Source organism: Eumetopias jubatus, unplaced genomic scaffold, assembly GCF_037043125.1.
Source record: "Eumetopias jubatus isolate StellerSeaLion01/CBP00866 unplaced genomic scaffold, mEumJub1_p1.0 scaffold_1, whole genome shotgun sequence".
In the NCBI taxonomy this organism is placed as follows: domain Eukaryota; kingdom Metazoa; phylum Chordata; class Mammalia; order Carnivora; family Otariidae; genus Eumetopias; species Eumetopias jubatus.
Window position 1 is genome coordinate 106,707,054 of NW_028274807.1, and position 22,014 is coordinate 106,729,067.

Consider the following 22,014-nt stretch of genomic DNA (forward strand, 5'->3'; position numbering starts at 1 on the left):
TTGGACATCGTGTCCAACTTGAATCTGTTTCCTTATCTAAATTTAAAATATGAGTACTAATATATCTCCTTGCAGAATTTTCATAAGAGTAGAGAGGGTAATGTTTACGGTGTTTGGTAAATGGTAGCTTTTATAATAATTGCCTCACAAAGTGATGTGGCTCCCATGTTTCTGTCAGTAGGTTTTCTAATTGGACTTGGGGGTCTTGGGGCAAACATGTGCCCTGAGTTGGTCTCAGTTTGGAGTTATGTGACTGGTGAGAATAAGGTATGTGCGGAGATGGTATAGTGTATCACCTCTTCAGCGTGTGACTTGATTAAATAAAGTTCTATCCAACCAGTGATTGGAGTGGCCATTCACTTAACTTCTGGGTTGTGAATACTTATTTGTCCAGGCCCTGGGAAATGGCTCTTGGCCTATACTAGCTCATTTTCTCTTCAGAAATAGCCTATGAGGTGGGTACTGCAGTCTCCACATGAGGCTATTTAGGCTCAGAGAGGCCCGCTTCCATTGGGTTGCCAGATTTAACAAATAAAAGTACAGGAAATATTGCATGGGACATACTTCCACTAAAAAATTATTTGAAGTTTATCTGAAATTCAGACTTACCTGGGTGTTCTGTTTTATCTGGCCACCCTACCCATAAACTTCCCCAAGATCATGCAGTGAATGAGGGACAAAGCTGGAACTTACATTTTCCTCCATCTGACTGTGAAGCCCATGCTGTAGCCTGTTACTCTGTGATGTGTCTGTGAGAAATCAGAAGCAGAACTCAGGTGTGAAAGGTAAGGACATTGCTGTCAGATGGGGTTTAAAGTCCTTCACTCATTGTAAACTGACAAGCTGAACTCAGAGACACTTTTCTCTTTCACCTGATTGGTGGAAGATAATTCCCTAGTAGGTCTAATGGTTAGAAATAGAGACAGCTAATGAGGGGTTATGAGATACCTATTATACATGCCAAGTACTGTGCTAGAACTACTCTGGAAAAAGCCCAATCTTTTCAAATGAGGATTTCAGGTAAGAAGTTAAACATTCCAAAGCTGTGTGGTTGTTGAGGTGACCCGGTGCTTCCTTTGACCCCGAAAGCCTGTTGACCTAGACTTGACATTATACACGACCTTCTGCTGGGAGAACTCTGGGGAGTAACTAGCGGTGACGTGTCAGTCATCCAGTGTCTCTGCCGACCCTAGAGTAGGTGTTTCAGTATGAGTCTTTCCAATGGGCTACACAGAGAATTACTTGCTGCTGCTGAAGAATTGGATATATAATATGGTGTAGATATTTCTGGACTCTCAAAAATCCATGAGTTTTCCTTGGTGGTCAAATGCATATTCAGGGGCCATGCCTGCTTTCTAAAGGCTCATCCACCTGCTTGCTCACCCTGCCATTCAGGATAAAACTGAGGCACTGCCCATCGCTGTGGTGTTGGGCTTCATGTTTGAGCCATAGGTCAGCCTTTCCAGGGAGGAGCCTGGGGAGCTTTGATGGCTAGAGGGCAAGAAGCATGAGGAAGCTCCTGGGAGAAGACTCCCTGTGGATGAGGAAGGGGAGAAGCAGTTTGCTCCCTTTCTCTCTCCTGACTCTCCCAGGATTGTGGTGGGGAATCTTTGGAAGAAAAGGAAAGGGGAGGTTCGCCAGGCTCCACTGGGAGCACTTGGATCTCCCTCTCTTTTCTGGACTGACTGAGAAGTTGACCAAAAGATGCCTTTTGCTTTTCAGGTAGCCTTGTTTCTGGCAAGTCAGAGGAACTAGAAACCCATCATTTGGCACTCATTTTGTGTCTTGGGAACACTAGTGTCTTTTTGTATAAGGTTACCTGGGAGTATTAATCATTTGAACTATTTAACAGGAGTGGGTATTTCTGAGATACCTCGAATTTGGGGGTACCACTCTACATTTAAAGTACTGGTTCGTTCAGATTAAACAATGAACTCCACTGCATTTCTAGGTTGATGTAAAGGATTTCAAGACTAATAACCATGGTATGATAAAGATAATACAAAATAATTGATTCTAAGCACTTTATGAGTATTAAATTCTTGCAATAACATTTGAAGTGGGAACTATTATTATGCCTGTGGTACAAATAAGGAAATCAAGGATCAGACCATTTAAGTAACTTGCCCCAGGTCACACAGATGGTTGGTGGCAGAGTCAGAATTTGAATGCAGGTAGATGGGCTCCTAAACTCTTAACTATTTTGTATAGCTGTATGTGTGTGTGTGTGTGTGTGTGTGTGTATCTGATGCAGTCTTGCAAGAAGGATATCCTAATTATGCATACTCACACACACATCTTTGACATTCATATTTCTCAGAGGATTTAAGAGTAAACAGTGGGGTTTGCAAATTGGATGAGGGGCATGCCAATTGGGAAACAGGTGAATGGGAAGTGGGGTAGAGCATGATACCTCAGGGGAGAGGGATGGGATAGTGGTCTGGGCTGGGTGGTCCTGATGGGAGTGGAGTAGAGGGGTTAATGCTGACATTTGCAGAATAGGTAGTGCTGGGATTGTCAGGGGCTCAGCAGAAGCCGGGTAGAAGGAAATGGCAAGAGGCATTGCTATTAGAGAATTCTGGGAGGAAGGGAGTTAATGCTCAGGATGGAGAGACCTAGTTACAACTCTTAAATGCAAGACTACAGTAAATTGCTTATGAAAGACATGCCCTGCCTCTTTCTTAGACATGCCCTGCCTCTTTCTCTATCTACCTATCTCTCTAAAATGTGCAAATAAATGCTTTTGTATATTTTAGGGAAAATTGTACTTTAATAATATGCTAGTTCATTCACTAAAAACTGGCTTTTTCAGACCCATTCTTGCTACTTAACTTGCCCACAGGGATGTGATTCTTACCTGAGAAGTAGCCATCACTGCCCAAGTATTTAGAAACTGTAACCTCTTTCATTCTAAATTGGAAACATTCCAGTCTCTTCTGTAATCATGGCTATGTTTGTGTGTGGAATAAGGACAAAAATCAAGGAAAAGCATCAGCGCTATCAAAAAATAATATGTGCTCACCTGGACTGGTACCAAAGTAGTGTACTGTGTAGAGGACCACAGATAGCTTATTTTTGAATGGATTGGTTTTGCCTCCAGTGGAGTGATGTTTGCTTCCGAGAGCGTACGTGTCTGTGTGCGCGCTTCTGTGTGTCTCTGCGTGTGTGCATGTTCATTTTCTGCATTCAGCCTGCGTCACTACCATGGTAATCAGTGTTTCTCAATGGCCTCTGTAGGTGAGGAGGGTTTCTTTGAAGGCTAAAGAACTACACTTCCCAGACATTAAATGTGCATAATGCCTGGAGGGTTTTAAGCCCTGCACTAAGCATGCACATCTCATACCCAAAGTAGTCACAGCGCCTGCACTCCCACAATAGCGGCAGCCCTGAGCAGATGCTTCCCTGGCTCTTATCTGGCTGTGCTTTTCACTTTGGGACAAAGTTCTATAATCATATCTCACGGATTTATTTTCTCCACACTGTAAAGCCTGAATTGTGAAGATCTCATCATGCCATAAAGGGCAGCATGAGCCAAGTTCTTGGGGCTGCTGAGGATTTCTTTGCCTTTTTTTTTTTCTTTTCCTTTTTGGAGATGTGTATCAGAAAAAGGCTTTGCCTTTAGAGAGAAATTTGACTGCTCTTGCCAATAATGTGTAACAATATTAAATTTAATGGCAGACCTTGAAGTGTATAAAAACTTAAGTCCAGAAAAAGGTAAGAGTCATACTACTAATTTTAAGGTAAGTGGAATAGTCCTAGTGAAAGATGGGATACATTTCTTATTTTATTTTATGTTTAGTAAAGTTAAAATGTTTATTTGAACTCTTGACAACATAATTGAGATATTCTATTTCAATATGAGATGAAAACGTAAAGTATTTCTGATGAGGCAAAGTGGTTTTTTTCTTGCAAATGTATACTTCTGTAACAGTAAAATCTGCATGCTGATGAATTGGAAGTGCATTGTAATAAAGTGGTCAGTGACAAAACCATTGTATTCTTAGGTTACAAGTCAAGGATGTAGATATGCTTAAAAATTGTATTTGTCTGACACCGATGAACAGTGAGTTTTAGTTTAAACATTTCTTATTCAGTTTGAATAATGAGTAAAGCTGTATTTTCACTTTCTACAATAATCTGGACAGAATGATTCCCCATTTGTATCAGTTAAAGAGAGGCATGTATAGTGAAAATAATTAGCTTTATAAAATGACATGGTTTAAGTACTCAGCATAGATAAAATGGAGGCAGAATCAATGTATCATGTTCTTAGAATCTGTCAGCTCCCATAGCATGAGAGGAACATTTGAAAGTATGAGTTAGGAGATCAGAAATTTAAAATATATCAAGATTGTTCTTGAATTATAAGGAATATTCCTGCCTGGTCAGACAGAATAAATGACATGTCAAGAAATGTCTTCTAAACTTGTCTTCCAACTGAGATTCATCTGTCACTTCAGATTATTCATGTGCGTCTACTCAGATGTAACTTTATCATGTCAGTGCTCCATGTGAGAGCCCGTCTTGAGCCTGTTGCTAGTTTATGGCATCAACTTCAATGTGTCATGTTCACAGTTCCAGCATTGATGCCTACTTTTTATTCAAAATATAAATTAGACCATGGATGAGATTTCTGGAGCACAGCTGAATTTTCGAAGCCTGAGAAGGACCTTTTATGTAGAAATAGGGTAGGATTTGGGGATTTGGTTAACTCGATATGCAGTTTGTCGGAAGAATTTTCCATTTAGAGTTTTGTCTTAATATGTTTGGAAACTCTCCTGTATGCTGAATATAGGAGTAAGTTGAAATGCACAGCATACTATCAGGATTGTCTTTCTTTTCACATCACAGAAATGATGATGAAAATGATTTCCATTACTTTTACCATATAAGTAATTTTTAAGATTGAATTAAGGTTAAAGTGAAACATGATGGCAATTTGAGTGAATTTTTCTAGTTACATAAGCTTTAAAGTGGATGAATGTAAGGTGTCTTGTTTCAGGGAAGATGTTTTCACGTACAGATGGTCTTATCAGAGATTCTTTTTCACGAGCATATATTTCATATTTTACTTATTTTCAATTATTTTAATGATTCATTTTGCTGAGTGAAAAATTTCTTTACTGACTGCCCATCTTGGTATTAATCTTAGTGGATGGCAAGACTATTTTTAAGGAAAGACTATTTTTAAGGAAATCTTTCTTTTGAATTCCAGAACAGTTTTAAGGGAAATATCTTAAATTATACAGATCAGTTCCATTTCAGAGTGTATAAAATTAGTAGATTCTAATTTTCATCAAATCTGAGTTGTATTTACTATTAAACAGTGTTAGTGGAAGTGGTTTCAATTGATGAGGCTATAAAGTTGAAAAATGTTCATTCAGAACCAGAAAGACCAAAGAGAAGAAACCCGAGTTTTGATGGTATATCCCTAGTCTCAAAACTGTGTATTAAGTGTAAAACTCATGTTTGCCCCTACATTGTGTCCTTATGCATTTACTTAGGAAGATATTATTAGCCTCCAATTTTAGTATAATGTACTAAGCCTCTGAGATGGAAGTCATCTCATAACCGTCAAAACTGTAAGGTACGTGAATTGCAACATAAAAACAGAAGTCAGAGGAAGCTTTAGGCATGTAAGGCGAATGTTTTTATAATCTTGTTGTGTCTATGAACCCCAACCTCCCTTTTAGCAACAAGAGCTAATACTACTTCTTACTTCACAAGGTTGTTATAAGAATTACTGGTATAATGCCTCTGAAAGCATTTGGAAGATGGAAGGACCCCAGAAATATAAGATGATATAATTCTAGAAATAAGGTTAATGCAGATTTCATCTACTTTAACTGAAGAGAAATTGTATCTGTTCTAGAGTGCAAATAAAAAACACTTTGACCTAGAACCTTGGTTGCATCTGCCACTAATTTTCCCCTTGACTTAGTATAACCTACATGACAGCAGGAAGAAACCATAGCCACCTTACTCTTTTAAGGAGGAAAAAAAATAGGCTGCACATTTTTCTCTAAGACATGAAGTAGATTTGTGGCTGGAATTGAGCCCTCCAATCCCAGATCATGATGGCTGGACCTACTCTTTTTAATCATATGGATTTTTGCTTTTAGGAGATGCTAAACATTTTAGATACTTGTGATTTCTCTCTTTGTGTCATTTGAATTCTTTGTACAAGGGAGGGGAAAACTGAGAGTTTCTCATGGAATCCATAACTGTTAATAATTAATTGGTACAAAGATATATTGAATGCTTTATATACAAAGTGCTGGTGGGGGATATGAAAGTGAATCAAAGTATTAACCTTTTTTTCAGTAATTCATAGTATAGTACAAAGACAAGCTTATATCACTGTAATTATGGTAACACTGTAATAGAAGAACATTCCAGCGGTAGCTGGTGTGTGGAGAAGTAAGCAAAGGATTTCTGAGGTAATATTTGAGCTAAGCCTTGAAGAATAAGAAGGATTATATCTGGTAGATAAGCAAGGATTGAAGATGAAGAAGTAGGCAAGGGCTGGGTGTTATAATAAAGACCTCATAATCCAGGCTAAGAAATTTGGACATTATTTCTCCCTGCTCCTTCCCTGCCTCCCACCCAAAGGAGAAGGTTTTAAGCTGGGGAGAGATTAATCTGATTTGAATTTCAGAAAGATCTCTGACAGCAGTTTAGAGACTGGGGGGAGAGATGCGACTAGAGCAAGGGAGACCAGGAGGCTTTTGCAGTAAATAGGTGAGAGTACAGTGGTCTCAACTTTCTTAGCTTAGACCTTTCATGAGAAAATATTGGACTCTGAAGTTTACATTGGTGTTCTTTGCCCCTGATCACAGCTGCCCTAGAATTCACACTGCTTCTTCCTCTGTATGCACATTTTATCTAGTTACTATCTTGCATTTGATTTGAATATATTCACTATGAGTAGGTAATTGCCTGATGTGAAATTTAACATTTCTGCTCTTACTAAGTTTACAACCTCTTTTTATTAGACAGAATTTTGCCTGATTATGAGTAGCTCTGTTTTTCTTTTTTAAAACATTTTTTCTTATTTATTTGAGAAAGAGAACACAAGGTTGGGAGAGGGAGAAGTAGCTTCCCACCAAGCAGGGAGCCAGATATGGGGCTCTATTCAAGGACCCTGGGATCATGACCTGAGCCGAAGGCAGACACTTAACCAACTGAGCCACCCAGGCGTCCCTCTGTTTTTCTTCTACAGAGAACGAGAAATGTTTTCCCCAAGAAGCTCAGAGCACTCCAACTCAACCTTTTTTAGGTTATAAGACATTGATTTGAATGTTGTCATGCTGCTTGTGTAATCAGTCCAAATATAAGAGAGTAGGGAGGTCAGTGGCCATATCTTGGTATTAAATTTTTAAAAAATTACTATTTCCCTATTTAATGAAGAAGGTGAAGCTCATGATACTATGTACTTTATTCTGCTTCATAGATCAGAACTAGTTCTGATTAGTCTAGTCTGAACTATCTAGTAGGGTGAGTTCTTTATCATTGTTCTTATTCTTTTTTTTTTTTTTTTTGCTCTTTTCATGTACTTTCTGTTCTAGATAAATTTTAGAAATAGCCTGGATAGTCCCCAAAGTAATTCTGTTTGGATTTTTTTTTTAATTGGAATTGCATTGATTATGGAGCAACTGAGCTGAATCACTAACTTTAAGACACCGAATTCTGCCTTTCAGGAGCATAGTAGGACTCACTAAATTTTAAGTCTTTTTTTAATGTCAGTAAAGATTTAGAGTTTTTTTTTAAGATTTATTTGAGAGAGAGAGAGAGAGAGCATGACAGCATGATCGCATGAGTGGAAGGCAGGGACAGAGGGAGAAGGGGAGAGAATCTCGAGCAGACTCCCTGCTGAGCACGGAGCCTGACATGGGGCTCCACTCACTGCTCGATCCCAGGACCCTGAAATCATGACCTGAACTGAAACCAAGAGTCAGACGCTTAATCGATGGAGCTACCCAGGCACCTCTAGAGTTATTTTTCTTCATGTAGGTTGTCTGCATTTCTTGTCAGGTTAATTCTTGTGGTGGTTTTAGTTGGTATTGTGAATAGATTTTTGTCAGTTGAATTTTTTCTTTCTTTCTTGACAGGGAAAATAACTTTATTTTCTTTGGGGGTATGGGTGGATGTCTAGTCTCAGAATTTCTAGAATTGCTTCTTCGCCCCAGTGGGCTTCATGACTTTGAGCATGTTGAAACACCACAGTTCTGCTCAAGGGCTGGCACTTGCATGCTGTGACAATGTTACCAATCTGGACATCCCTGAAGCAGGGGGACAGGTGCACAGACATGTTCTTGTGGTGTTTCTTGAAGCGGTTGTACTTTCGGCTGTAATGGAGGTAGTCTTGGTGGGCGACAGTGGTCTTCTTCATCTTCATGTTGGTCACCACACCAGACAGAATCTGCCTTTGGATAGACACATTACCAATAAAGGGGCATTTCTTGTCAATATACATGCCCTCTGTGACCTCCTTGGGAATCTTGAAGCCCAGACTGATATTTTTGTAGTATCACGGGACCTTCTACTTGCCATTTTCTCCAAGCAGGACCCTCTTATTTTGAAAGATGGTCAGCTGCTTTTGGTAGGCACGCTCAGTCTGAACGTATGCCATTTTAAACACGGTGGTATGAAAGAACTAGTACAAGAAGTATGTTTTCTTCTCTTAACCCTCTCCACCTCTTTCCTAAATAAATTACTTTTAACTCTTTTACTATCCTTTTTGTAGGGTTTTAGTGTTACCTTCATATCTCTAAATGATGTATCTATAGTACTCTCTGTTGGTTTTTCAATTTTTGATATCATCTATTGATTTTCTTCTGTGGTAGATGAGGAATTAGCTCATAGTAGCATCCCCACATCTCTTTCAGTTACTCTGTTGGTTGGCTATCTTTGTAACTTTAACAATTTCACTTACACTTTTTTCCCCTGCTCTGCCAAATAGAAATTACTCTACCTAGTGATCATAGTACTCCCTTTACCAATCCTTTCTCTCACTTGTCCCTCCTTACTTCTCGCACATATAAGAATTTTTTCATTCTTTTTCAGTATTCATCATTACTCCTTCCATGTTTCAATCATAGGTTGATTTTAAAAGTTTAGTATCAATAAGCAAAGTTTACATACTATGACTGCATAAAGTTATGTGATTGTGACTAAATGTTCACCAGAGCAAGTAATCACCTAATTTAATTTTTAATTGCTTAATTTTAGTCAGGGATACTGCTTCAGAACATGGTATCTGAGGAAAAAAGGGTAGATTCTGGAGATTTCTGTACCAGATAATGGCATCAAATTCATTAGAAAAAAAATCGAGTACCTAAAAGTCATTTTGAAAACTAACAATCCTCATCATAACTCAATGAGATGAGTAAAGTTGTCATCTCAACTTTGGGGATGATGAGTCTGAGGTACAGAGAAAAATAACTTGCCCCAGGTCATAGTGTAATTTTGTAATTGGTAGAGCTGACATTTGAATACTGTTGGCCGACTTTGGAGCCTGGACTTGCAGTCATGTTCTCTCTTAGTGATGCTGTTACTTTCTTGGAGTTGGTAAGATACAGAGGCAAGAAACAATTGACTGCCTTCTCCGTTAAAAAAAAAAATCATTACCATTTTTATAAAGACATCTTGGTTTAATTTCTTCTCTCTGCATATGGTGTTCCCTGGAATAAATGGGCCTGCAGCTGAGTACTTCCTGATTAAGAGAAGGAAGAGCTGTGAGATAGTTGACCTTGGGCTTGGCATAGGGAAGCAGTGGGGGTAAGAATGGGTATAGGGTGGGACCAGATCTTGCAAGGTTTTTAATATCCCCCTGAGGAGTTTGGGCTGGATCTAATGAAGAAGGAAAGAAGACGATGAGCTTTGGAGTTGATGGGTGATATAAAAGTAGTAGTTGAGGAAAAAAGAGTGGTATTTTAAGAAAACGTGGTATTTGGGGGAAAAAAGAAGTACCATGAAGGATTGATAAAAGGTCCTGCAATCTACTTGAGAAATTGGTTCCGCATATCAAGGCCATGAACCCTAGGCGTGGAGGTTTTTACAAACGATGCACTACTATCTCTAATTACTTGTCAACAAAACAGAAGCTATCATGAGTGAGTTAAGAGTTACTTCAGCTGTCTCTTTGAAGAAAGGTAAATGATTATTTCTATTGATCTGTTTAAAGAGAAAGTCATGATTGTAGATGTGTGTAATATAAGGTTTTCATCTAATTCAGTGAACTGTTGCTTCTTGCTTTTTAAAATCAGTGTCCGTATTGTCTGTTTTTCCAGGTAGGTTGTGAAAAGATAAACCTTTTAGAGAATATACAGGCAGGGGGTCTGAGGCACCCCTCCTCCCAAATATAGATATAAAATCAGAAGAGAAGGGACAAAATAAAAGGCAGCTTTAAAGGACTGTTGTGTTACTCTCTCTTTTATAATTTCTCCTTGCACATTTTTTCTCTCATATCTAAGTTAATTTGTCATCATTTGCCCTTTTCTTTATTCTTTATTTTGAATGTCTAAAATTTTATCTGATGACTGTTTTTAAAAAATCAACCAGTATTGATTCATATTAAGTACTAGGTAAAATTGCTCCTCGCCTTTCTCACTCCTTAGATGTCACCATAGTTGCTACTTCGTTTGGCGTCCTTCCAGGAGTGTGTTGTGTGTACACGTGTGTACACATATACAGAAAGGAGCCATGCCACTAGTGGAAGTCTCACAGGGAATTACACTTGTATGTGATGAAGAAGGACAATGAAAAATATAAATTGTGTGGGCCATGTCAACAACCTACCTTCCCGTTGCTACTTGTTGAGCCCCCAGAGGAACATGAGACAGGACTTCAGCCTGGACCTAGTAACTAAATGCCTCTTATATTGTGAGCATTCTCTTGGTGTTAAGGTTTTAAGGTTAACTTCAGTTATTTTGTGCTTTCCTTATTCTCTCATTTTTGCATTTTTAAAATTTACTCACTTCTTTTCTCATGTTCTTATTGGTGTTTTGGGAAAAATGAAAAGGCCAGAAAATCCGCTTGGAAAATGAGAGAAGGCAGGCATGGGGAGCATAATAAATAGGGATATACAAATTTTGGTGGTGGGATGGGGAGGGAGAGGGACCATGTCTCAAGTTGCTTCTTTATCATGTGATTTTAATGTTATATAAAGAATTTGGCCAGTGCTCTTCTCATAGTCATTCTGGTACATAGTCATTCTGAACTTTATTTCATATTCTCTATTTATTTACTTTTTCCGGTCTCAAATGTCTGCCTTTTTTCCTGAAGAAGTGGTGAATGGAAGCAAGATACACACAAGGGGACAAAGGAGGAATAAACGGAATGAAGAATAAAGCTGTTCCATTCTCCTTACGCTTGTGTTTCTTACTTTTCCCATGCTGGGCACTCACTCTTCTATTGGTTGTGATTTTTCCTCCACAAAGTCTTCCTTTTTGTTTCTAAATTTCCTTGCCCTAGTTTTCTCATTTCCTTTCTCTTTTCACAGAAATAAAATTTAGACTATATTTGATTTATAAAGCCATATGCGAGTCCATGAAGATGAGAATCCATGACTGGGTATTACCCTGGCTCTGATGTGTATTAGCTGTAACATGTTGGAGCAGTTGCCTACTCTTTTATTTGGTCTACGGGATCGTCCTAAGATGCTTTCCATGATTTTTCTTGTTCTAAGTTCAGAGAAGTATCATTAAGAACCAACACAAAGCAACACAAATATTGGCAAAAGCCCTGAAGAGCATAGAGAGCAACAAATTGTTGGAGTTCTGAAGTTGTCAGTGGTTAGTGCAAATAATGTCTGCAGCCCTGGCTAACATTCTGTTTCTATTCACCGGGTGGATATCACCCTTATTTGAGGAGAGAGTTCAATTTTGGTCACTGCATTTAAAGAAGGTAGTGGGGAAAGCAGCATACGATAAGGTATAGTAACAGAATGGAAAATGGGTTCTTTCCTTAAGAACAGGTCAAGTTTAAGAGGCTGGCCGTAACATTTCTTGATTGAACCATCCACTTTTATAATTCTGTGGCTTCTATTGTTTTTTTTTCTTTTTTTAATTTCTTCTTTTGAGTAATATGTGTGTGTCGGGGGGGGTGGTCCATGCCCTTGCTTTTTTGTGCTACTTCTTTATCCTGTACTCATCATGTATTATTGTCTTCCAGATACAATTCTAAGTTTACACTTTTTTGTTTAATTTCTTTAATTTCTCATTTACTCAATACTTAAATTTATTTTCTTGTTTTTTATTCATATTGCTGGGATCTTTTCCCATTCTCACATGCAAACTGTTCTCTTTTTTCTTTATCATTTCTTTGTTTCTTTGTATCCCCAATGAGAAAAGAAGGACACTAGTGTCAGGGAGAGCCCCAGAAGTTCTAATCTAGGACATTTTCAATGTTCTGGTGCAGTGGGGGATGGGGGGAGAGTTATGGGATTTGGAGTAAAATAGCAGCAGGAAACACCCAAAAGTTCAATAACAGCTTAGCTCTTTGGGTAACCACCTGGGTCAATTTCTCTGGCATTCATTTAAAAAAATACTGATTCTTGGGCGCCTGGGTGGCTCAGTTGGTTAAGCGACTGCCTTCGGCTCAGGTCATGATCCTGGAGTTCCGGGATTGAATCCCGCATCGGGCTCCCTGCTCGGCAGGGAGTCTGCTTCTCCCTCTGACCCTACCCCCTCTCATGTGCTCTCTCTCTCTCTCATTCTTTCTCTCAAATAAATAAATAAAATCTTAAAAAAAAATACTGATTCTGGGGTGCCTGGGTGGCTCAGTCATTAAGCATCTGCCTTCGGCTCAGGTCATGATCCCAGGGTCCTGGGATCGAGCCCCGCATCGGGCTCCCTGCTCAGCGGGAAGCCTGCTTCTCCCTCTCCCACTCCCCCTGCTTGCGTTGCCTCTCTCACTGTGTCTCTCTCTGTCAAATAAATAAATAAAATCTTAAAAAAAAAATACTGATTCTGTGCCTTTCAAAGAATTGCAAAGATTAGTGAGATGATGTGTGTGACAAGTCTTGCCCAGTGGTTGGTACATAAGCTTTAACTAAATGTTACATCTTTGCCCTAGTCACATATGCCTGCTCGTTTTAGTATCTGTGTTACACACACACACACACACACACACACACACACACCTTGCTTTCTCTCAGGATTGACAACCTGTATCAGTTTTCTCTTTGTATTTTTCCTCTAACCCTTGTGTACTTACCCTTTTGCCTAGCTACTACATAACCAAAACCAAAGTCAAGCATATGACAAAGGTGTGAAAGAAAAAACCTAAGGAACTAATAAGTTAAACAAGTCCTTAATTGATTTTAATTAGCAAGACAGCTTATTATTTAGAGTACATAAATGTGGAAACACATTTCCCACTCAATTCTGATAATCACAGCTTACCCACAATACTCCATATCCCCTGAGGACTAATATTTGATCGTTTGTTCTAACTTGTTTCATGCTGTTTTTCAAATCTAAAAGTTGCTCAGCTTCTAGTCACTTAGACTGTTGCATAAATTAAGCACCCTGTCCCCTTACCAAAGGTAACTTCTCAGTGTTGTGGATTAAGGATTTTCCATAAGCCAAAGAGGATGTTTTAAAAAATACAAAGAAGAGGACTGAAAAATTTTTAACCGTGTTCTTAAAAATTAAAAGAATAAAATACAGTTGTGTGTGTGTGTTTTACCTTACCTGACAGGCAAAGGATAAGAAAACACAAACCAAAAAATCCCAGGTGATATCTAGTGTTGGCAGAGGTGTGTGAAAATGGGCACTTTTCTGTACTGCCAGTGGGAATTTGAATTAATGTTTCTGGATGTCAGTTTGACAGTAGACAAACGCTTCAGCTCAGTGGCTTTACTTCCAGAAACTCTTCCTATAAAAGCACTTGCACATTTGCACAAAGATATAGTGATAGGAATGTTTATTGCAGTATTTTCTTTTGCAATAGAAAGAAAAGGTGAACAACCTAAACGTACACTAGTAGACAGTTTTTTCTTAATGCCTAAATGTATGTGCATAAAAAAAGGTAATGTAAGTCCCGAAGTTTATGCCTCAAACTAGTAATACCAGTTATCTTTGACTACAGGATTATGTATAATTTTCTTCTTCCTAATTCTTTGCACATTTGTAATTAGCATATATTCCATTGAGAAAAGATAAAAATCAAATCTACTTAAAAAAATCTGGTTATTAATATATAGGCTCCCAGCTGTGCTCTGATTAGGCCAGCGCTATCCCGAGACCCTTGAGGTGGTCTCACTGCTTTCAGCCTCTTCCTCTGGTTGGGTGTGCTAACAGCAGGTCTCTTGTTCTTTCCAAGTCCTTTTTCCTCAGTGTTGTACTTTTCCGATGTTCATCTTTGCTGCCTCTTCTTCCATTGCTTAGGTAGTAAACCACCATCAAACCATTTAGAACAATTTGTTCTTTCTTGAAGGCACCCTTTGTTTTTCTTGATATATCCCTTGTCAGAAATATGATCTCTTCTGCCTCATGAGCCTGGTAAACTCCATCTTTCATACCTCTGCTGCATTAGTTAAGGCATACTAGCCATTGTAAAATTATTAAAGCTCTGTATCCTTAGGGCTTAATACACATTTCATGCTGCTTTCACAGGTGTTCCTGGATGAGTGGCTCTCTTCCAGATGGTGATTCAGGGGCTCAGGCTCCTTCTGTCTTGTGGTTCTGCTCTTGTCAACATAGGACTCACAAGGTTGCCCGAGGTGTGTCCCCTCTCCAGCCAGCTGAAAGGGGAAAAGAAAATAGAGAATCACATGCAGATTTTCATGAGGAAATTTTAATGGGCAAGGCCTAAATTCTACCGGCCAGAACCTAAGCACATGGCCAGACCTAATCACAAAGGAGCCTGGGAAGTGTAGTCTGTGTGTGCCCTGGAGGAAGAGGAAATGAATGGGTTTTGGTGAACACATAGTAAATGCTGCCTTAATAGGCAGAAGCTCAACTCCTAGTTCCAGGTCTCGCTGTGTAATGTCTTCAAGTTCTTGAATTTATTTGAGCATTAGTTTTTTTATTTATAAAGTGAGCACACTAAGACCTATCCACCACAACATGTTGGTATGAAGATTAAATTTTGAGTCCTCCTAATGAAATAGCTTTATAAACTCTGAGATGTTATGCAAATACAAGGAGGACACTTTCCTGAACACAGATCTCACCATTTGGCTTTTTTAAAAAAGTGTACCTGACTTGTAGATTAGACCATGAATTGGCAAACTACAACCTGTGGGCCAAACCTGGCCAGCTGTCTATTTTTGTAAATAAAGCTTTAGTAGAACACAGCCATGTTCCATAGTTTATGCATTTTCTCAGGCTGCTTTTGCACTACATGCAAAGTTGAATGAGACTGTATGGCCCGTAAAACCTACAGTGTTTACCATCTGGCTCTTTACAAAAGAAGTTTGCCAACCTTTGGACTAGACTGCGAGTGTCTGCGGTATTATTCATTTGTATTTAAGAGTGTCTGATATGTAGCATATGCCCCACGAATCTTTACTGAGGGGCTGAAATCTCTTTGTAGAGCCCTGTAGTTCAGAAATTATGCATCTGGAAGGCAATTTCAGTAGGAAAGATGCCTCTTCATAGAGTGGATGAACACTATAGGCTCCTTTGCACTCTTTGAATAGCCAAATAGCCAAGATAATCAGGCACCCTGAGTTCCCAGCTGAATCCCCACTACTGTGTTGCCTTTGCCAGGTTCTTTTCTAAACATAAGGAAATGCCCTTTCTAGAACATCATTATAATTGGTACAATCATCAAACTGTTTATAGTGCACCACTATTCAACTCATTACGGTTGGCAAATATTAAGTGAATGATTATTGAAGAGAGTAAAAGGCAGAGTAATGGACAGTTGACTGAGAAATGCTTTGATATTACAAGTGCACTGTCTCATTAATGTTGGTTTCTGCTTGTTACATAGCCTGACTTTTGCTAGTTTGAAGACATAGCAGCCTGAACAATAGTGGTACAAACTCAATATAGTCATTCTTTTCCTCTAATGATTGGCAAAATAAGAGTTTCTATCAGCCAGTCAATACAAATTCAGCATTTAGCATATAGAAATAGTAAGCTAGATGATGGAGGGGAGGTTCACTGAGCTAACATTTATTGATGCTCGGTAGCTGTTACGCATCGTGCATTTTGCTAGGTGCCAAGGACGGTAGGATAAATAAGCCCATCATCCCTGCTTGAGGCACATAGAGCTTAGGGAAAGACGATATGGAAAGAATGGGCAGATCTCTCCTTACCTTTGGCAGATAGGGAGAATTTTGCTGGGAGATACTATTATAGGCATTAATATCTGGAGCAACAGTTCCTTCAACTGTAATAATCAAGAGATTGAATACTTTGGCTGGTTTATAGAAAAGTAGGGGAGGGGGCAGAAGAGGAGAGAGAATAAGAGAACAAAAGATTTCAGCAGTTAGTTAATGATAGAACTGGGTCAAGATTTACTTCTCCATGCGTATTCTTAGTTACCCAAATCTAACCAAAGGCACTTGTCTAAATTGATTAAATCACATTACAAAAGAGGTGTTTTTGCAGCTATATTTAGTACACACATTTTTGTAGCTTTCTCTTTTGTCTTTTTGTTTGGAACAGTTAAATTTTGAAAGGATGCAAAAACACAAGGTATGTACTTAGAAAAATCTCTGTAGAATTTAGCTATTGAAAGTACCTGGTATGTTACTCTTAAGAAATTTGCGGAACAGGGACAGGGTCTCATTCCACTTGGTATCCTTAGAATAGACACAATGTCCTACATGGAGTCTATGCTCAATAATTGTTTATTGATAAAATATGTGGAATTTTGCAATTGGAATGAAAGATTTAATACCCTTTTTAATTACAAAACAAAGGGAGTAAGAAATACATATACCTAGAAGGCAAAGATCAATGAATAGTTCAGAGTTCTCACTGGGGCTGGGATATTTGGTTGCAATGCATTCTCTGTTCTCTCTGGCCTCCTACTTTGCCTAGTCTCAGGCTTGTGATAAAAAAGCTTTTAGATGATGACAGTTCTTCCTCTAATTCTTGTGACTGTCCCCATCATAAGCTCATCTAAGCAGTGCTTTCAAGGTCTTTTATTGAACTACACAGGTGATAGGCTCCCAGCTGGGATATGGAAGATGGCAGCTTCAATTTGGGTCAGTTGTTAGGCTTTCTCTATAAATTCTGCTGATTCACTAAGGGGACCCTCCTCCCCTTTTCTTCAACATGCCAATTCTTCATGTGGCATTATGTTTGAAAACGACAGGCAGATAGGGATTTGGGCTATATGGGATGTTCTGCAGAACACATCAGACCTGTGTTATTTGGTAAATTTCATATGAAATTGAATTACCTATGAAGTCACCCTAAGTGAGCCCCTCATCCTAAGGTAACCTAAGAAAAAGAAAATTGTCAATTTATTTTCCAACAAGTGATTTTTTTTTTAAAAGGAGCATGTTGACTTTCTTTTAATAATGTAAAATCCAAATGCACAAAAGATGAGACAAAACTCATGAGACTGATATGGGTAAACAGGTAGAAGAATTATTTTAGCCACCCACCCCCACCACTCTACTCCTGCTGTAGTTGAAATAATTTAGCTGAAGTTCAGGTGCAGCTATAGTTAGAGCACCTCTGATATTAGGATATTAGGAGAGAATATATGTTTTTCGGAGACAGAAACAGTACTGTTTTCCTTCATAAATCTCTACACCCCTTAGTATAGTGTTGTGTACATGACAGGTTTCTAGGAGCTATTAACTACTGGAAAGTCCTTATTGTATAAGACCTACTTTTGCCGGCTGGAAATGGCCTTGGAGTTTTCTGCTGCAATCTCAATTTCAGATGCCTTTAGTTTCTGCAGCATTCTTAAAAACATCAGCATCTGCTCTGAGAGTTAGCTTGGAGAGAGAATAGGTCAGTAAAAGTGGCTGTTGACTTCCGAAAAGAATATAGCTCCAAAGATGATGTGTTTAGATGGTCACAGGTCTGCGGTTTTAAGAGAAGTTTGACTTTCGATTGTGTTCAGCCTGTTAGGACCATGACACAGAGCGGGCAGAGCCTTTATAGTTCAGGTGCAGGTGCATTCTCAAAAGGGCCATGCATTCTAGAAAACATCTGGCTCCCCCATCCATGGATATAGATAATGAGTCTAAGAAATGCTTTCCATGTTAAGTAAATCACATAGTGGGCCCTTGGCATACCAGTATCAAATGAAGCAGAAAGGTCTTTCTTCTAATGATTGATTGATGTTTGAAAAAGATTAGGTGTGAATGAACATTTCACCCGTGGCAGGTGCTCAGGAGCAGTAAAGGAATATTCTGCAGTTTAGAGCTCCAGAAGGCTCCTTGGTCCTTTAGATATCCTTTGTTATCCTGATGGACTAGGAACTTAAATGACCTGTGCCCAGCATCCTTCATGGTCTTCAGCTCTATTGCTTCTTGATGCTTCAAAGAAACTGGGGAGGCTTGGTTTCCAGTGACTGGTGGGTGGTGATGGGCTCCACACATTTCCAAACGGGATAGCTAGGGAGACGGTTTGGATTTTTGCCTTTCAATGTGGTACTGCCTCGTTGAGCTTTAACTCATGACAAGTAGGTAAGTTGATTCTGTGGTCTGCTGGGTAATTATGTGTTCTAAGTAAGATTAACTTCTTAAGTACTTCGAAGGAGAAGCTGTAATATTGAACTGTGATTGTTTTTGGCAGGTAGTCAGGGAGAAAGCACAATTAAATGTGTGACTACTTCTTTCCAGCTATGAAAGGCATACCTCTAGGTAGGATTATTTAACCACTGGATCAAGACAGATTGAAGTAGTTTCATCAAACATGAATAGAGATTAAATGTAGAAACAAACTTCTTTACACTCAAGTTTTATTTTTTAAGGAATATTCTTGACTAAATTATTTTGTACTTTACTGATAAAGCTTAAGGAGTAAATAATGGGAAATGATTGGAAATATCTTTTCTTTTTCTCAAAAGTACAGTTTCAGATTTTATAATTCAATATTTTTTTTAAGATTTTATTTATTTATTTGACAGAGAGAGACACAGCGAGAGAGGGAACACAAGCAGAGGGAGTGGGAGAGGGAGAAGAAGGCTTCCCGCAGAGCAGGGAGCCCAATGCGGGGCTCGATCCCAGGACCCTGGGATCATGACCTGAGCTGAAGGCAGACGCTTAACGACTGAGCCACCCAGGCACCCCAATATTTTTGAAATAATAGAAGGGAGGAAAAATTCTGTTTCCTGCCACTCTCCTAAGTTCTCTGGCTGGGGCCCTATTAGTTGGATGGACAAAAGGCAGAATAATAAGAAAAAACATACACTTTTTTAAAAAAAGATTTTATTTATTTATTTGACAGAGAGAGAGACACAGTGAGAGAGGGAACACAAGCAGGGGGAGTGGGAGAGGGAGAAGCAGGCTTCCCGCTGAGCAGGGAGCCCGATGAGGGGCTCCATCCCAGGACCCTGGCATCACGACCTGAGCCAAAGTCAGACGCTTAATGACTGAGCCACCCAGGCGCCCCAAAACATACACATTTTTAATATAAGTTTTATATGACACAGGAGCCTTCATAAAGTAATGAAGAGCTAAAGGAACAGTTGAGCCTGAGTGTTTTTATACTAGGTTTGATGAAGAATAAAAAAAAAAAAAAAAGCCTTAGGACAAAAGGGTGTGAGCTAAGGGTGGTAAACTGGGAGAAACAACACTGGCTCTATGTTTGGATTTCTCCTGGCATCCCTGTCTTCACAGGTAAGGATGTGCTTTATAAGGAGGTTTAGGAAGGGCACCTCTCACAAGAGAGCGTTATGTATGACCTACTTCGGAGGAGAAGGAAGAAGTCAGAGAGTTCTTCCTGTACCTGCCATGTCAAATATTCAATATGCCGAGGTGCCATATTTTGGAATAGTGTATTCTGATTCCCTTAATATTATTCTTATAAAGTTAAACTGTGAGTTCTAACTATTTCCTCTAATCCTTTACTTGTGCTAATCAGTACCCAGCTGAAGGGTGACCCTCTGCAGATCTCCAGAGGGCTCTCTCTAAGCAGTTCTCTCCTCTCCTATAACCTGTCCTATGAACTCTATCTAGCTGCCTTGGTCTCCTTGGACTCCCAACTTTGTCTTCTCAACTCAGACCATTGAGCTATTCCTGGGTTCCCCCTTTCTAAGTCTAGAAAATCTCTCCAGGCAGTAAGCTGAGGTAACCATTCAATTCACTTCATGTGATTCCCAGCTCTTGGGGATTACTGTTCTTCATGGTCTGTGATGGGGTTCAAGACATGCTACCCCAGAATATGGCACCTTGGCATGTTGCATATTTTAAACAAAAGGATTTGAGAAATGACATGTGCAGGAAGAACTTTCTGACTTTCCCCTGTAGCAGGTCATAAAACCCAAGAAGGACATTTTTTTCCCAGCTTTATTGAGATATAATTGACATATAACATTGTGTAAGTTTGAAGTGTACAGTGTGTTTTATTTGGTACACTTACATGTTGCAAAATGATTACTCCCCTGGAATTAGCTAGCACCTTCATCATGTCACATAATTACCATTTCCTTTTTGTGGTGAGAACATTTAAGGTGTACACTTCTCACAACTTTCAAGTATACAATATAGTATTGTTAACTATAATCACCATGCTGTATATTAGATCCTGAGAATTTATTCATCTTATAACTGGAAGTTTATACCTTTTACTAATATCTCCCTAGTTCCCTCATTCCTTAGCCTCTGGCAACCACCATTCTATTCTCTGTCTCTGAATTCAGCTTTTTAAAGATTCCACTATAAATGGTATTGCTTGTCTTTCTCTGTCTGGTTTATTTCACTTAGCATAATGCCCTCAAGTTTCATTCATGTCACAAAAGGCAGGATTTTCCTTCTTTTTCATGGCTGGATAATAAATATTCCATTGTATTATGTATATATATGTGTGTGTGTGTGTGTGTGTGTGTGTGTGTGTGTGTGTATGTATACTACATCTTTATCATTGATGGACACTTAAGTTGTTTCCATGTATTGGCTGTTTTGAATAATGCTTTAATGAACGTAGGGGTGCAGATATCTCAGACCCTATTTTCATTTCCTTTGTATATATTCACAGAAGTAGGATTGCTAGATCATATGGTAGTTCTATTTTGAATTTTTTCACGTGACTCCATACTGTTTTCATAGTGGCTATGGAATTTACATTCCCACCAACAGCACACAAAAGTTTCCCTTTTCCTGCATCCTTTGTCAACACTTGTTATTTCTTTTGGTTATAGACATTCTGTCAGGTGTAAAGTGATGCCTCATTGTGGTTTTGATTTGCATTTCTCTGATGATTAGTGATATCACGCATCTTTTCATGTACCTGTTGGCCATTTGTATGTCATCTTTGGACGTGTCCATTCAGGTCTTCAGCCCATTTTTATTTTTATTTTCTTTTTCTAAAAAAGATTTTATTTATTTGACAGAGACAGAGACAGCAAGAGCAGGAACACAAGCAGGGGGAGTGGGAGAGGGAAAAGCAGGTTTCCTGGTGAACAGGGAGCCCGACACGGGGCTTGATCCTAGGACCCTGGGATCATGACCTGAGCTGAAGGCAGACGCTTAATGACTGAGCCACCCAGTCTCCTCCTTCAGCCCATTTTTAAATCAGGTTGTTTGTTGTTGCTTTTGAGTTGTAGAAGTTTTTTTTATATTTTGAATATCAATCTCTTATCACATATATGACTCACAAGTGTTTTTTTTTCCATTCCGTAGGTTGTGCTTTCATTTTGTTGATTGTTTCTTTTGCTGTGCAGAAACTTAGTCATTTGATGGAGTCCCATTTAGTAATTTTTGCTTTTCTTGCTGTGCTTTTGGTGTCCTATTCAAAAATATCATTCTAAAGACCAGTGTCATGGAGCCTTATCCCTATACTTTTTTTTTCTAGGAGTTATGATTTCAGTCCTCATGTTTAAGTCTTTAATGCTTTTTGAATTAGTTTTTGTGAGTGGTATAAGACAGAG

The 22,014-nt window shown here is 39.0% G+C and overlaps 1 protein-coding gene and 1 pseudogene across 3 annotated transcripts in view; one reads left to right on the forward strand and one right to left on the reverse strand.

The window, feature by feature from the left end:
* The window catches only part of PLCH1 (phospholipase C eta 1), a 169,649-nt gene that overhangs the window by 20,598 nt on the left and 127,037 nt on the right, over window positions 1-22,014 (forward strand). The gene's annotated exons all lie outside the window — the stretch shown is intronic.
* Window positions 8,158-8,632, reverse strand: LOC114209120 (small ribosomal subunit protein uS17 pseudogene; annotated as a pseudogene).